A 16,268-nucleotide genomic window follows, 5' to 3' on the forward strand; every position below is an offset into this window, starting at 1 on the left:
TACCATTTACTTACTAGAGGGGTATTAATACACACTGCCGCCTCACTATTCCTCTCTATATTATACCATTTACTTACTAGAGGGGTATTAATACACACTGCCCCCTCACTATTCCTCTCTATATTATACCATTTCCTTTTTAGAGGGGTATTACTACACACTGCCCCCTCTCTATTCCTGTCTATATTATACCATTTACTTACTAGAAGGGTGTTCATACACACACTGCCCCTTCACTATTCCTCTATATATTATACCATTTCCTTACTAGAGGTGTGTTCATGCACACTGTCCCATCACTATTCCGCTCTATATTATACCATTTACTTACTAGAGGGGTATTAATACACACTGCCGCCTCACTATTCCTCTCTATATTATACCATTTACTTACTAGAGGGGTATTACTACACACTGCCCCCTCTCTATTCCTGTCTATATTATACCATTTACTTACTAGAAGGGTGTTTATACACACACTGCCCCTTCACTATTCCTCTCTATATTATACCATTTCCTTACTAGAGGTGTGTTCATGCACACTGCCGCCTCACTATTCCTCTCTATATTATACCACTTACTTACTAGAGGGGTATTAATACACACTGCCGCCTCATTATTCCTCTCTATATTATACCATTTACTTACTAGAGGGGTATTAATACACACTGCCCCCTCACTAATCCTCTCTATATTATACCATTTCCTTATTAGAGGGGTATTAATACACACTGTCCCCTCACTATTCCTCTCTATATTATACATTTTCCTTACTAGAGGTATGTTAATACACACTGCCCCCTCACTATTCCTCTTTATATTATACCATTTCCTTATTAGAGGGGTACTAATACACACTGCCCCCTCACTATTCCTCTCTATATTATACTTTTTACTTACTAGAGGGGTATTAATACACACTGCCCCCTCACTATTCCTCTCTATATTATACTTTTTACTTACTAGAGGGGTATTAATACACACTGCCCCTCACTATTCCTCTCTATATTATACCATTTCCTTATTAGAGGGGTATTAATACACACTGCCCCCTCTCTATTCCTGTCTATATTATACCATTTACTTACTAGAAGGGTGTTCATACACACACTGTCCCTTCACTATTCCTCTCTATATTATACCATTTCCTTACTAGAGGTGTGTTCATGCACACTGCCGCCTCACTATTCCTCTCTATATTATACCATTTACTTACTAGAGGGGTGTTCATACACATTGTCCCCTCACTATTCTTCTCTATATTATACAATTTCCTTACGAGAAGGGTGGTAATACACACTGCCACCTCACTATTCCTCTCTATATTATACATTTTCCTTACTAGAGGTATGTTAATACACACTGCCCCCTCACTATTCCTCTCTATATTATACTTTTTACTTACTAGAGGGGTATTAATACACACTGCCCCCTCACTATTCCTCTCTATATTATACCATTTCCTTATTAGAGGGGTATTAATACACACTGCCCCCTCTCTATTCCTGTCTATATTATACCATTTACTTACTAGAAGGGTGTTCATACACATACTGCCCCTTCACTATTCTTCTCTATATTATACCATTTACTTACTAGAGGGGTGTTCATACACACTGTCCCCTCACTATTCCGCTCTATATTATACCATTTCCTTACGAGAAGGGTGGTAATACACACTGCCACCTCACTATTCCTCTCTATATTATACCTTTTCCTTACTAGAGGTATTTTAATACACACTGCCCCCTCACTATTCCTCTGTATATTATACCATTTCGTTACTAGAGGGGTGTTCATACACACTGCCCCCTCCCTATTCCTCTCTATGTAATACCATTTCCTTCAAAAAGGGGTGTTTGTACACACTGCCCTCTCACTTTTTCTCTCTATATTATACCATTTCCTTCAAAAAGGTGTGTTCATGCACACTGCCCCCTCACTATCCCTCTCTATATTATACTATTTACATACTAGAAGGGAGTTAATACTAGAGATGGTCACTGACCCCCGTGTTTTGGTTTTGCATTCGGTTTTGGATCTGGATTACCGTCGTGTTTTGGTTTTGGGTTATGGTTTTGCAAAACCGCCCTTGCGTGTTTTGGGTTTGGTTTTGGTTTTGTTTGGTTTTGTTTTGCAATTTGTTAAAAAAAATTACATTTATTGGTGCTAAAATAACATAATTTAGGTATTATTTTGTAGCTACATTATTATTAACCTCAGTAACACTAATTTCCAGTCATTTTTTATTCAATTTTGACCACCTCCTATGTCACAATATGATTTTCATACACTTGAAAAGAAAAATTGCTGCAGTTGTTGCCAGTGATAACAAAAAGGCCATTGTGTCACGGGCACTAGGAGTCTTTACCCAGTATCACCCGCTGATGGTCTTATCAGAGCAGTAGAGTTGGTATATGATACTCTGATAGCAGGGTGATAATGGAACTGGAAACAGCAGATGGTTAGATAATGCTCAGAAAGTCTATGACTAGCAGCACTGGTAAACAATAGGTTACTGAACACGAGGATCTGGATGGACAAGGACACGTGAGGGTAGTCAGTGGTCTGCGCACGGCAAGTTGTACCACTGCTATAGTGAGAAGAATGTCCAGGAGTAATAAGGAGGTGGAAGTCAGCGGTCTGCGTATAGCAAGTTGTACCGCTGTCTGTAGTGAAGGAATGGAATCCAGGTGAAGGTAACGGGGAAGTCAGTGGTTTGCGTGTAGCAAGTTGTACCACTGCTTAAGTGAGAGGATATATGCAACTGGTGACACAGGGAAACAGGAATCAGTGGTTTGCCTCTAGCAAGTTGTACCACTGAATATATATGTGAGGAAGGACACGAGGAGATAAATGCAATGCAGAGTCTAAACGGGTACACTGAACTTGATCCCACGTTGAACTGCACACAATAATAATAATGAATGAACAGCACTGCACAGATAAGCAAAGTCACTAGAATAGTCCAGCAAAAGGAAACACAGTCAATAATAGCAATAGTCTCAGAGGATGGAAACTCCGGAGGAGAACAACTCAGTCCAGATGGATATGCAATACACCAGCACAGTCAATGAGAAGTATGCATACCGTGGTTCAGATGAGCAGGCTGTTAGAGATAGCTGCAGGGATACCTGAGCGGCAGGGAACAGACGAGATGAGAAGTCCTTGCAGAATGGAAGCGGCAGGTAGGTGCAGCGCACTGTAGGTAGGCCAGCAAGGACGACAAATACTCAGGAAGCAGTAGTATATTGAATAGAACAGCAGGAGACCACGGGAGAGTAGAAGCAATGTAGCAGAGCTGGAAACCGAGGAGCGTAGACTCGATGCTAACAGGCAAGTTGACACAAACGGACACACTGTAGAAGCAGTAGGCAGCGGGTCAGCTGACGGCAGGTAGAATGCAGACTGGAGCGCTGAGACGAGCAGGACTCTGTAGACATGCTGAAGTAGCTAACAGGAATCAGCTGGAACAGTAGCGATGTAACACAGGAGAGTTTGAAGTGATCTGTAACTGTAGATACATGGAGGCAGCGAATAGGAATCAGCTGCTGAAGTCACGATGAAACACAGGAGAGTTTGCAGTAATCTGTAACTGTAGATACACGGAGGCAGCGGATAGGAATCAGCTGCTGAAGTCACGATGAAACACAGGAGAGTTTGCAGTAATCTGTAACTGTAGATACACGGAGGCAGCGGATAGGAATCAGCTGCTGGAGTCACGATGAAACACAGGAGAGTTTGCAGTAATCTGTAAGTGTAGATACACGGAGGCAGCGGATAGGAATCAGCTGCTGGAGTCACGATGAAACACAGGAGAGTTTGCAGTAATCTGTAACTGTAGATATACGGAGGCATCGGATAGGAATCAGCTGCTGGAGTCACGATGAAACACAGGAGAGTCTGCAGTAATCTGTAACTGTAGATACACGGAGGCAGCGGATAGGAATCAGCTGCTGAAGACACGATGAAACACAGGAGAGTTTGCAGTAATCTGTAACTGTAGATACACGGAGGCAGCGGATAGGAATCAGCTGCTGAAGACACTAGGAACAGGAGGAATAGAAGTGGTCTGGAAACCACAAACGGCAAACAGGAATCAGCATAAGCTGAACACACGACCAGGCACTGGAACACCTTCAGAGACTCATGAGGAATGAGACTCCAAGATCAGGCAACGTGGTATTGACCACAGGTGCTTAATATAGGGAGTGTTGCCTGATCAGCCAATTAAGTTAAAGGAACAGAACTGAAGGTTAAAAGGGACTGCACATGCGCAGTACCTCATTATAATGGACGGACACGGTTCCTAGCTACCTTAGAAGTAGCAGTTAAACAATCCTTTGCAAGAGGAAGCAAGAATGAAACCTGTCACCCAGTCGCAAAGCGGATCATAGACACCCTGGGTACTATGCTAGTGTTAGATCTGCGTCCAATGTACACTATTAATACAGTTGGTTTAAGACATTTAATTGAGGTGTTCTGTCCCTGTTAGCAAATGTCATCACTATACCATTTTACTAGAAAAGCTAATTCTCTCCTGTACCGGAAAGTTCCTAAAAATTTAATTATTGGGCGACAAAATGGCATTCTACTCACTGTACACTTAACCACAGATATGTGGACAAGCGGAACTGGGCAAACTAAAGATTATATGACTGTGAAAGCCCACTGGGTTGGTCATTCACCTTCCCCAGCATGGACAGCAGCAGCATGTACCCAGGTACGTCACATTTTTGAGAAGTAGGCTACTCTGTGTATAAGCGGCTTCAGTAAGAGGCATACAGCTAACAAACTGTTTAAAAAACTAAGGGATGTCATTGAAAGATGGCTAATCCTGCTTGGACTCTCCTAAGGATATGTTATTTCTGATTACGACCCCAATATTGGTCAAGCATTACAGCGGGGTTGAATTCCATCACATTTCCTGTTTTGCACACACTATCAACTTGGTGTTACAGAACTTTTTAAAAATGACATGCGGGAGATGGTGTTTGTGTCCAGAAACATTTAGGGTCAATATCTGGTTTCTGCAACAGCATGTAGGAGAATGCAGAAGCTGCAAGAAGACTAGCATTTGAGGGGAATATACTTTAGTCCAGCAAAGTAGTTACCTGTGAAGAAAGTGCAAACACGGTTTGCTTGAGTCATGTGATTGCCTTAATAATACATTTTGAAAAGTTGCTACAGAAAATTATAGTGTGAAATAAAACAAATTGTAGATTAAATACTTAATTTTCTTTGCAAGGATCCCAGACTTATCAACATCTTGTTTGGACGTCTTCTCCTTCAGTTTCTTTGGCAACTGCTTGTTGTAAAAAAAATTGCTTTCCCAAGACACCCAGTGGTGATGCAGATGAGTCCGCATAACATTTTGATATTTGCTCTGCTGTAAAAAAATTTTGCCCAAAAATCATGACAGCTCTGCCCTAAAATCAACTAGTCATTCCCTTTGGAAGGCCATTATCGGCAATGACATCACACTACACAGACTTCTATGATGGTGGGATGAATTAGCATTGTTTGAGGAAGATTATCACTAAACCCTGCCACATCTCCTGTTTCGCAGTGAGCTATGGTACAATAAAATGTAACTGCAGATTTAGACCAAGACTGTCAGCCCTATTATTTCTATTTCAGCAATTACAATTAGCAATGGAGCAATGGAGCTCTTCTCTTTGGGTGTTACCTATATAACGCAGCACAATTTGCCTGCAAATTCTACAGACAAGCCTGCTTGTCTTCCACTTCATCAATGACTCTTAGCAATTGAGCACTCGTCTTTGGGTGTATATTATAACCAAACTTTATTAGTGAAAATTATAAAAAATACAGTTTAATCCCTGATAGGCCCTCCACCATCCTTTGCATGTTAATATTAGGATTGGAGTTATGGTCAAGGTCACACATTGTTTTGACAAATCCTTCATACCAGCCCAGATGTCAAACTGTTGTGGTCTGCCGCCTGCGTCATCCCTGCTTGTGTTTGGAAAGTGCAAATTGGTGCCAGAAACTCACGTGCCAGAACTGCTGCCACTGGTGCCACACTGCTGCCTCTGGTGCAGGACTTACACAATCAACCGCATCATCATCAGCACCCTCGTCGGATACCCAAATCTCCCCCACATCCTCTTCTAAAGACAAAGTGTCATCATCACTTGGTGTATCACCGGCTACACTCGGGCTGTTCAGGCACACATCAGCAGAACTGCTCAAAGGGCCCCTCTTTATGGGTACACTAACAGAATGCTCACGATTAGACATCCCACTGTTGGATGGACTCTCCACAGGGATTGGTGTCATTTCTGATTCAGAGCAAACATTATCCTCTAATGCCTTACTGTTATCTTGCAGCTCGGCTTTGACGCGTAACAGTAGTTGTGCACCACTTGTAGGCTCGGTAACATTTTTGGATCTGCCACTAATAGAGAAAGGCGAAGGCCTCATTCTCTCTTTGCCACTGCGTGTGTAGAAGGGCATGTTGGCATTTTTTTTTTATCGGCACTTAACTTTTCCTCAGTTACACTTCTTTTTCGCTTCAATACAGTAAATTTTTTAGGGGTGTGTTTTTTTGACTGATTTGAAAACTCTGTGTAGTTTGACATCGCCTTGGCCAGATGACGTACTGGGAACACTAGCATCAGGACTGGTGACAGAACCTGGTTGCTCATTCTGCTCATATGTGGACTGCTTTGAATCCATTCTGAGCCCAAAGCACTTGTAGTATCACAAATTGTTTTAGATACTGCTGACAAATATGACTTTTGACAGCCAGAAATATTAATGCAAAAGAATGAGGGACACCCCAAAAGCACTTGGGAGTGCTAAAAATTATTTGGTAGATACTGCTGACAAATATGACTTTTGACAGCCAGAAATATTTATGCACAATTATGGGGGACACCCCAAAAGCACTGGGGAGTGCTAAAAATTATTTGGTCAATCTGCTGACAGATAATACTTTGGACAGCCAGAAATATTTATGCACAATTATGGGGGACACCCCAAAAGCACTGGGGAGTGCTAAAAATTATTTGGTCAATCTGCTGACAGATAATACTTTGGACAGCCAGAAATATTTATGCACAATTATGGGGGACACCCCAAAAGCACTGGGGAGTGCTAAAAATTATTTGGTCAATCTGCTGACAGATAATACTTTGGACAGCCAGAAATATTTATGCACAATTATGGGGGACACCCCAAAAGCACTGGGGAGTGCTAAAAATTATTTGGCCAATCTGCTGACAGATAATACTTTGGACAGCCAGAAATATTTATGCACGATTATGGGGGACACCCCAAAAGCACTTGAGAGTGCTAAAAAATATTTGGTAGATACTGCTGACAAATATGACTTTTGACAGCCAGAAATATTTATGCACAATTATGGGGGACACCCCAAAAGCACTGGGGAGTGCTAAAAATTATTTGGTCAATCTGCTGACAGATAATACTTTGGACAGCCAGAAATATTTATGCACAATTATGGGGGACACCCCAAAAGCACTGGGGAGTGCTAAAAATTATTTGGTCAATCTGCTGACAGATAATACTTTGGACAGCCAGAAATATTTATGCACGATTATGGGGGACACCCCAAAAGCACTTGAGAGTGCTAAAAAATATTTGGTAGATACTGCTGACAAATATGACTTTTGACAGCCAGAAATATTTATGCACAATTATGGGGGACACCCCAAAAGCACTGGGGAGTGCTAAAAATTGTTTGGTAAATCTGCTGACAGATAATACTTTGGACAGCCAGAAATATTTATGCACAATTATGGGGGACACCCCAAAAGCACTGGGGAGTGCTAAAAATTATTTGGTAGATACTGCCGACAGATAGTAATTTTGACAGGCAGAAATATTTTTGCACAATTATGGGGGACACCCCAAAAGCACTGGGGAGTGCTAAAAATTATTTGGTAGATACTGCTGACAGATAGTAATTTTGACAGCCAGAAATATTTATGCACAATTATGGGGGACACCCCAAAAGCACTGGGGAGTGCTAAAAATTATTTGGTAGATAATGCTGACAGATAGTAATTTTGACAGCCAGAAATATTTAGGCAAAATAATGTGGGACACCCAAAAAGCACTTAGAGGATTTTTTTTTTTTTTCAATATTTGGCACTCAATCCTCCTCTCTTCTCTAGCGATTTTTGTTAGCACAATTGGAATCAGAATATTGTATTCTCTGTCCCTGTGACTACACCCTGCTCTGTCCCTCTGTCAAATGGTGATGGATTGCTGTGGAGGCATGTATTTATATTCTTCAAGTATCGTGAGAACTGAGCCCCGAGATCCGACTACGTCACAATGACGTTCGGCCTTGATTTGGATTCCGAGCGAACGGCTCGGTACTCGGATAGTCAAAGTTCGGGCGGGTTTGGTTCTCGGGGAATCGAGCCCGCCCATCTCTAGTTAATACACACTGTCTCCTCACTATTCCTCTCTATGTTATACCATTTCCTTACTATTCCTTACTAGAGGGGTGTTCATACACACTGCCCCTTCACTATTCCTCTCTATATTATACCATTTCCTTACTAGAGGGGTGTTTATACACACTGCTCCCTCACTATTGCTCTCTATATTATACCATTTCCTTCAAAAAGGGGTGTTCATGTAACGCCTGCAGGGGAACAGGACAGAGGCACACAGATGTCTTACCTTCCAAACGGTGACAGCCTACCGTTCAGTTCGGATTCACCCCAGCTGCTCTTCATGTCAGTACCGTGTTTATTGAAGGTCTGACTCCTGGACCCCAATCCTGAGGAGCCACTATGCAATACTCCGCTCTTTCCTATTCCAGCAGAGCAGCAACTGAACCTCCGTCAGATCACTCCACTTCTGCCTAAGGAAGAAACAGAAGTTAAGACCCGTGCCTACCTGGAAGGACTGTCAAAGGCTACGTGTTCACCTTCTACTCCGGGGCTGACCCTAAACCCACACCCAGGTCGTACCGAGAAGACCTGCCCGACCAGGGCTCACTGGAACAACGCACCACTGAGGTGGCGGCTTCTGCTAGGAACTGTCAGTGGCCACTACCAGAACTCAAGCCGGTCGCATTCACCCAAGTGGAAACACCACCCCAATCTGGAACCGTCAGGGACCCTGCTGGAACTCAGACTGGGACACCCAATTGGAACCACGGGATGCATTGGGCACCAGTGAGGTGCCCAATCACTGCCTCAGGAATCCTGCATAACCCCAGAGACCTACGGGACGGGAAGACTACCGTGTGTCCTACCCTGTGTGCTTTAACTAACCCCTTATTCCCACAGACACAGAGAATTACAGGAGTACAGTAAGGAAACAAGCATCTACCTTTAATGGGTGCCTGACGTCTTGCACCTTGAAAGAAACTTCTACAGCACAACCATACACAATGCACAATGCTATATTTCACCACACAAGTTCAATAACACAATACTACTATCTAGGATGGACAGAGTATGACAAACACTTGCGAGCACTAGCTGATAAGCCTAATATACAATATAACAATGGGAGCCACAATCTATCTGATAAGGGCACTCATGCCCACTTTACCTATAAGCCTTTTGCCCCTTTCTAACGATAGAGCCTTGTGCCCGCTTTCACTGCATGTCCATGTGTCCCCTCACTATGGGCGTAGAGCCCAGCTAACCAGGGCCTAGTGCCCAAATGATCCCTGCCTGTGCCTAACGGTACCAGGGCCCTGTGACCACTATCTGCTGCCATGTGCCTAGTGCCCAAAGTGCCCACAGGCCTTGTGCCCGACCCTACAAATACTTACCTGCTCTGCACAGGATTCTCAACTTGCACCATTGTCTTCAACTCTGGGTCTTCTAGACCCTCCAGCCGGCGGTGCCTCTTCTCCTCTTCGGGGCGCAGCTCCCTGCTGTCTTCTGGACAGGGGTGCTCCTATCCCCTACAAGGGCTCCCTGCCAACGACTTCAGCACTGTCTTCCCATGGTAGGGTAGCTCCTAGCCCTTACAAGGACACCCTGACACTTTCGCCGGCATCTTCTTGCTTGTTCGTGCTGGACGTCCCACGACGTCCTGCTCCACCGGCGAACTAACTCTAAAATGATGGCGCCCAGTGGCTTAATTAGCCACCGGCGCGCTGACGTCAGACGGCGCCGCCGCAAGCGCTGATTGGATCGCTGCGGTGCCAATAAATCAAACGGCCGAATGTGAGCCAGGGTTGGCTCACCTATCCAGCCACCGATTTGCCAGCAGGGGAAGGTGAGCCCTGATTGGCTCACTTGCCCTCTGCTGCCGGGACCTACGGAGGAAGAGGAAGACTTACCGGCGCTTTCCTATATGGTTTATTTCCATTACATTGCTCATATCAATATTAAATACTTTGTTCATACAGTACATATAGTAATTGTTGGCAAAAAAATTATAGTGAACATGTGTTAAACCATAATAGAACATTTATTTTTTGGTCTCAAAGTGACTTTAGTCTCCTCCTTTTTATCTCTTGGTCAGTGAATTTCATCTTTAATATCCAGTGGTCTTGGAACAGATTTGATGAAGATGTCTGTATAAAGCAGTAGAAATTTTGGCACAATAAAACTTGATGACGCTGATTATCTTGATAATGACATTTTCTTTGTGGCCACTGGTAACTTTTAGGTTGATGACTATTCTTGAAAATGTGTAACAATAAATTTAAAAATATAAATAATTATGTAATACATTTGTTAAAAATATATAGCAATAGAGTGTAGCAGGCCTAAGAAAGAAGAGTAAGAAAGAACTATAAAACGCTAAAAAAAATAAAAATTACTTCTGTCTAAATGGTTCTTGCATTGCAATGGAAAAAAAACATGTATACATACCTTTAGACTTTGTAACTACTTGACTTGTCTGCTATCTTGTAAGTTGAAGAGGTTATCTTCGGATACAGTTTGTAAACAGCATTGACTCTAATCTCAATAGTCTGCTAATAGATAAAAAATATTTATAACAATGCACATCAAATATCTGAGGTAGACATTGAGACAAGAAAAGCACAAGTGACAGGCAGCTTTTTTGTCTGCAGGTAGAGAAGCCAGAGTGGGAACAACCACAGTAAAAAGTTGGAAAAAAGACAATCATGGGTAAATGTATCAAGCTGCATTTTTTTCAGCGATTAATGATTGCCGCATATCGCAAGAGATAACTGCCGATTTTAAGTGCAAACTCGCCACGTATTACCCAGCGATTTTGACTTTCCAAAATCCAATCTCTGCCCACTTGTATCAATTTTAAAACACCTTTCTCTCCCATGTTGTAGTCAAATGTGCTGGAGATTAAACACAAACTTGCCAGAGTTTCAACAGAAACTGAAACTAGTCCGAGATTGAACATAAATAAAGCATGTCGTTTAAGCTATCTGGGCAATGTTATAATAACAGGAGGCCCAATGGGAATTTAAATAAAGCATGTTTTTTGTTGTAGAGGGGCAAAAATGATTATTAATTTTCTTAGGGGGGACAAAATATTTTATGAATACTTTAATGGACCAAATTTAATTATTGATTATATGGAAGCGATTTTTATTTTATTTTATTTTATTACAGTGACTTACTATTTATCACCAGTGGGGAAACGTTTACATTTTTATGACATGACAGCACTTAAAATTTCCTGATGGGGACACCATTAAATGTTGTGGTAGTCAAAAAATTGGATGAAGTAGTTTCAAATTAATAAACATCGATTGGATTGGTTTTATGTGAAATAAGCGAATGGTACACTACGGCGTGGAAGGGCTAATTATGTAATCATACTAGCGAACACATATAAATACATTTACACTCACACATACATTTGTTAATAGTTCACTTTAATAAAGTTCCAGCACATAGTCATTTATATTCAAATGTAATAGATTTAATAGTTTAATATAACAATGTTACAATTACTTTAAAGACATCTAAGGCTCAGGATATAGGAAATGTATCATATTTCGTTTCATATTAATCCACTTTTTACCATCAGAAATCCTTTACCATCGGCTAACCAATTGCACCCTACGGGCGCTAGTTATGCATGATAAAGGATTAATGTTCAAAATGATATTGTGTTTGGAATGGAAATGGGTTGGTTTGAACCAGTATTTGGTGGTTTCCTGAAGGAAGACATGTAGGCAACAGTTGGAGTGAGTTGCCCCCACCCTCGGAATGCATCGTTTGAACCGACCTATGACCTGCATTGTATTGGACTATCCTTTATCCTGGGCCAATGAAGAATGCTTTTACAATTATCTTGTTCACTTTATGACATCATCACTGTTTCTATGTAACACAAATTGTATATAAGCCAGGAACAGAGTCCACTCTTCAGTCTACTTTGACCACAGGCTTCAGGACTGAATGACTGTTAGCTGGATCCAGTGCACTGCGTATGTATCGGTTGTACTTCATTACGTTTTTATTGTATTTTGACCATTTGGCTTTTCCTGTTATTTGTATTTGCTATTATGTTATTGGTTTGCTATTAAATATATTTTTGTGATTTGGAACCACATTGATCGTATCAGACAATATTTATTGGTAGCGATAATACGACCAGAACAAAGTACATACGTGTGGCACTACAAGTGTCAGCATGCACATGAGCACTTGTAGTGTCACAAGTCTGTACTTTAAATGGTGACCCTATCAGGAAATATAAAGTGTTGCCATGTCATAAAAATATAAATATTGCCCCACTGGTGATAAAATAGTAAGCCACTATAATAAAATAAAAATAAAAATAAACACTTACATATAATCTATAATTATATTTGGTCCACTAACTTATGCTTAAAATAAATTGTCCCCCGTGAGAAAATGAATAATCTTTTTTGCCCTTCTACAACAAAAAACATGTTTTTTTTAAAACTACCATTATGCCCCCTGTTATATTAATATTGCTTTGCAGTGTAACAGTGATGTGTTTGGCAAGATCAGGGTATAGAAAGCAGCGCGTTGTATTTGCCGATTTTGAAGTCAAGGTTTCATGAGTTTGCAAAATCGCAGCTTCATACAATTGGAGATTTGTATAGCTAGAGTGGCAAAATGTTGGGACTGCGATTTGTAGCAATTTTGAGAATGACGATTGTTAAGAGAGTTTTGTCGCTATCCAATAACGATTGTCGAATCTCGATTTGTGTTTCCAATGCACAAATATTTATTCTCAAAAAGTAGCAGAATAATTCAAGCAAAATAATAATAAGTACAGCCGTTACTTATCGCATGCGCTCTGGATCCAGCGAACAGTCATTCAATCCTAAAGTCTGTGGACAAGAAGTCTGTTCACTGGATGTGAGGCTCATGCTTATATGCAAACAGAAATACAGTACAATAATGCAGATGATGTGGCTTGCTTCTATTGGTCCAGGTTTAAGGAAGGTCCAGGGGGTTGTAGATCATAGGCTAGTTTAATCTAAGGAATCCAAAGGTGTGGGTCATCTCTCCAGGGGATGAGCTCTGTTCTTCCCGCCATAACTCCAATTACAACCAGTCCATTTGCATTTTACAGTCAGAATCATATTAAAGGTTTATTCCCTAACATCAATAACTAGAGTATGCAATGTGTGATCTTTTTGCCGAATGCACCGGACAGCTGCTGATGTAAAGGGGATTAATATGATATCAAACATGACACATTTCCCTTAACCTGAACCATAGGTTTTACTAGTATGCATATACCTTCTTTATTAAACATGAATTCTACTATATTTCGACATAAATGACTATGTGTTGCAACTATAATTAAGGTGTACTATTTAGAAATGTTTATGTTTGTGCGAAGGTGTGTAAAAGTGTAGAAACTGTTTATTGCCACGTGTTGCGGCTGGATATGCCCTTTCACGCCGTAGCGTGCTCTACGCATAATTTCAGACAAAGACAATCAAGTCTGCTCGATATTAATTGAAATGACTTTATCCAATTTGCTGACTTTGACACGATTTTGAAAGAAACACTTCTCTGGCGATTTTACATCAAACCGCCGGTTAATAAATCTGCGATTTTAAACTCGCCTGAGAAATTCGCTGGCAATGCAAAATCGCAGCTTGATACATTTACCCTGCAGAGTAGAAAAGAGGGATATGTGTGGTGAAATTTGTACCTACCTGAAGTATTGTAGTCATTCAGGCCAGTCGAATCTTCTGTCTTCGACGATGAAAGCTGAAGCTCTTGTATCTTCAGTGATGAGGCATGATTGGCGGCTGAATGGATGTAGGGGAAGCTAACACCTAAAAAGTGTGAGAGGGAGAAAATGGCCATGAGTGACAACATTTTGTCTACAGGAAAAGAAGCCAGAGTGGGGACAAACACAGTAAAAATTGGAAAAAAGACACTCAGAGTGGAAAAGAGGGATATGTGTGGTGCAATTTGTACCTACCTGATGTGGTGCAGTCGGCTCTTATGTCTTCACTCATGTTGCTGTTCATCTGTGGATGTTGTCTGATCTTCAACAACAGTTCCATCTGTTTGTGTGGACACTTCTGAGGTTTGTACCTGAGCTGGCATGGATGGCGTTGGACCACTCTGTTGCATAATTCTGTGCATCAAGTCATTTACGGTCAGTTGCAGACTTATGGAAACTGCAAGGCTCGCAGCTGTTGCCTGTTGCTGTGAGATTCAGATTTTGTTCAAAGTTGCCTACATTTGATGCTGTGACAGTTGTACCTTCCTGAGTGTTGCTGAATGTTCCATTTGATGCATTCCCTAGTTCAAAAGCATTTGGGCAAAGAGATTCTGATTGGCCAAAATCTGTCTCTGATTATCCAGAACCATGCGAATCACAGAGGCACAAATGACTGGCTCCTCTTGACTTGCATCATCATGAGGTCCGTTCTCATCCTGTGTTGGTTGAGGTGAGAGGCTTTCAGCTTCAGCTTGTGATGAGGGTGTGTTCATGAGTTCTGTTCTTACCTCTAGATTTTTAGTGACCTCAATTGGGGATGTGTCCACCTCTTCAGGTTTCAATGTGTCCTCTACCTGAATCGTGGCTGTGTCGGAATTAGGTTGCGTGGTGTCCTGTGTCTCAAATGTTGATGTCTGTGTTTCTGTTACCACTGTACAGATATCTTCTGGGGGATTGACTTCAGTGGAGACATACTCCAAATCAGTCACAATATCTTCAGTACTTTCATGATTAGGTACTTCCTCTACAAACAGTCTTCTTCTCTTAACTGATGAAATAGAGATAGACAAAGTTTTTTCATTAGTAATTATAATTTATGTGAGGACATTTGATAAGATGAGAGGTTTCTTGGTAGTATGAAAGATTTTAAATACCTCTCACAGATGAAAATTAGGAAACAATTTTTCATGTACAATGACTTGCCTCATTTCTTCTGGGTCATGTACACACTCCTCAACTGTCCTTGATGTTGGCGTATCTGAAATTTAAAATTAATTTAGTTTCTATGGTATTTCATTAACTGCTTACACATCAATAATAAATATAATACATTTATCTGTTGAGGTTAGAGTGGACTTCTTCCTCATGCTTCTGCTGCTAACCGTTGCCTTTACTTTTTGTAGGCGCTGTTCTGAGACGTGAAATGTATCAAGATTATGCTAATAATCTGATAGGATACCAGTAATATATTCATATTTCAGCGATATCATTACTGTGTTCGGACCAGAACTACGTGGTCATTTTTTTTTTAACAATCATGACTTTATTAAAATTACAATTCTACAGAGTGTTCTAGAAAAGATTTATGCTTCAAATTAATTTATAAAATTTTAGTGAAATTAAAAACTTTGATAATATTTATTTTTATGTTGTGATTTTTATGTGGGTTTTATAATAATTACCTGTAATTGTTTTGATATCATTAATAAATAAGGGGCTTGTATTAAAACAAAATGGCCACAATGTTAGTATTGGGTGATGTGACATATCTGCATATTGTAAAACCATGAGAATTGGAAAGATATGCATTAAATAAAAACTTTAACCTGGGGGGTAGAGATTAGCAATTGGGGTGCAATATGGGGATTGCCTTCATCATTACATGCTTTGTCGGAACTAAAATAAACAGTATATTATTAGTGTAGAAAATTGTCAGTGTACATGGTTTAACTGTGTCTGAATTTTAGACTTCAGCATTTCTATTATGTCATCTTTACAAGTTCTCTTTTGTGGGGGCCCAAACAAATCACTTCAGTCACAAAAGTGGCAGCCCCTGTCGCTTAAGTGCTTCATTTGGTAAACTATGTGCATGTCCTTTTTAACATATGGGTGGGTGGATGGCCTCAAGTGCAAAGCCATCTTGC

Source organism: Mixophyes fleayi, chromosome 1 (assembly GCF_038048845.1).
Source record: "Mixophyes fleayi isolate aMixFle1 chromosome 1, aMixFle1.hap1, whole genome shotgun sequence".
NCBI lineage: Eukaryota > Metazoa > Chordata > Amphibia > Anura > Limnodynastidae > Mixophyes > Mixophyes fleayi.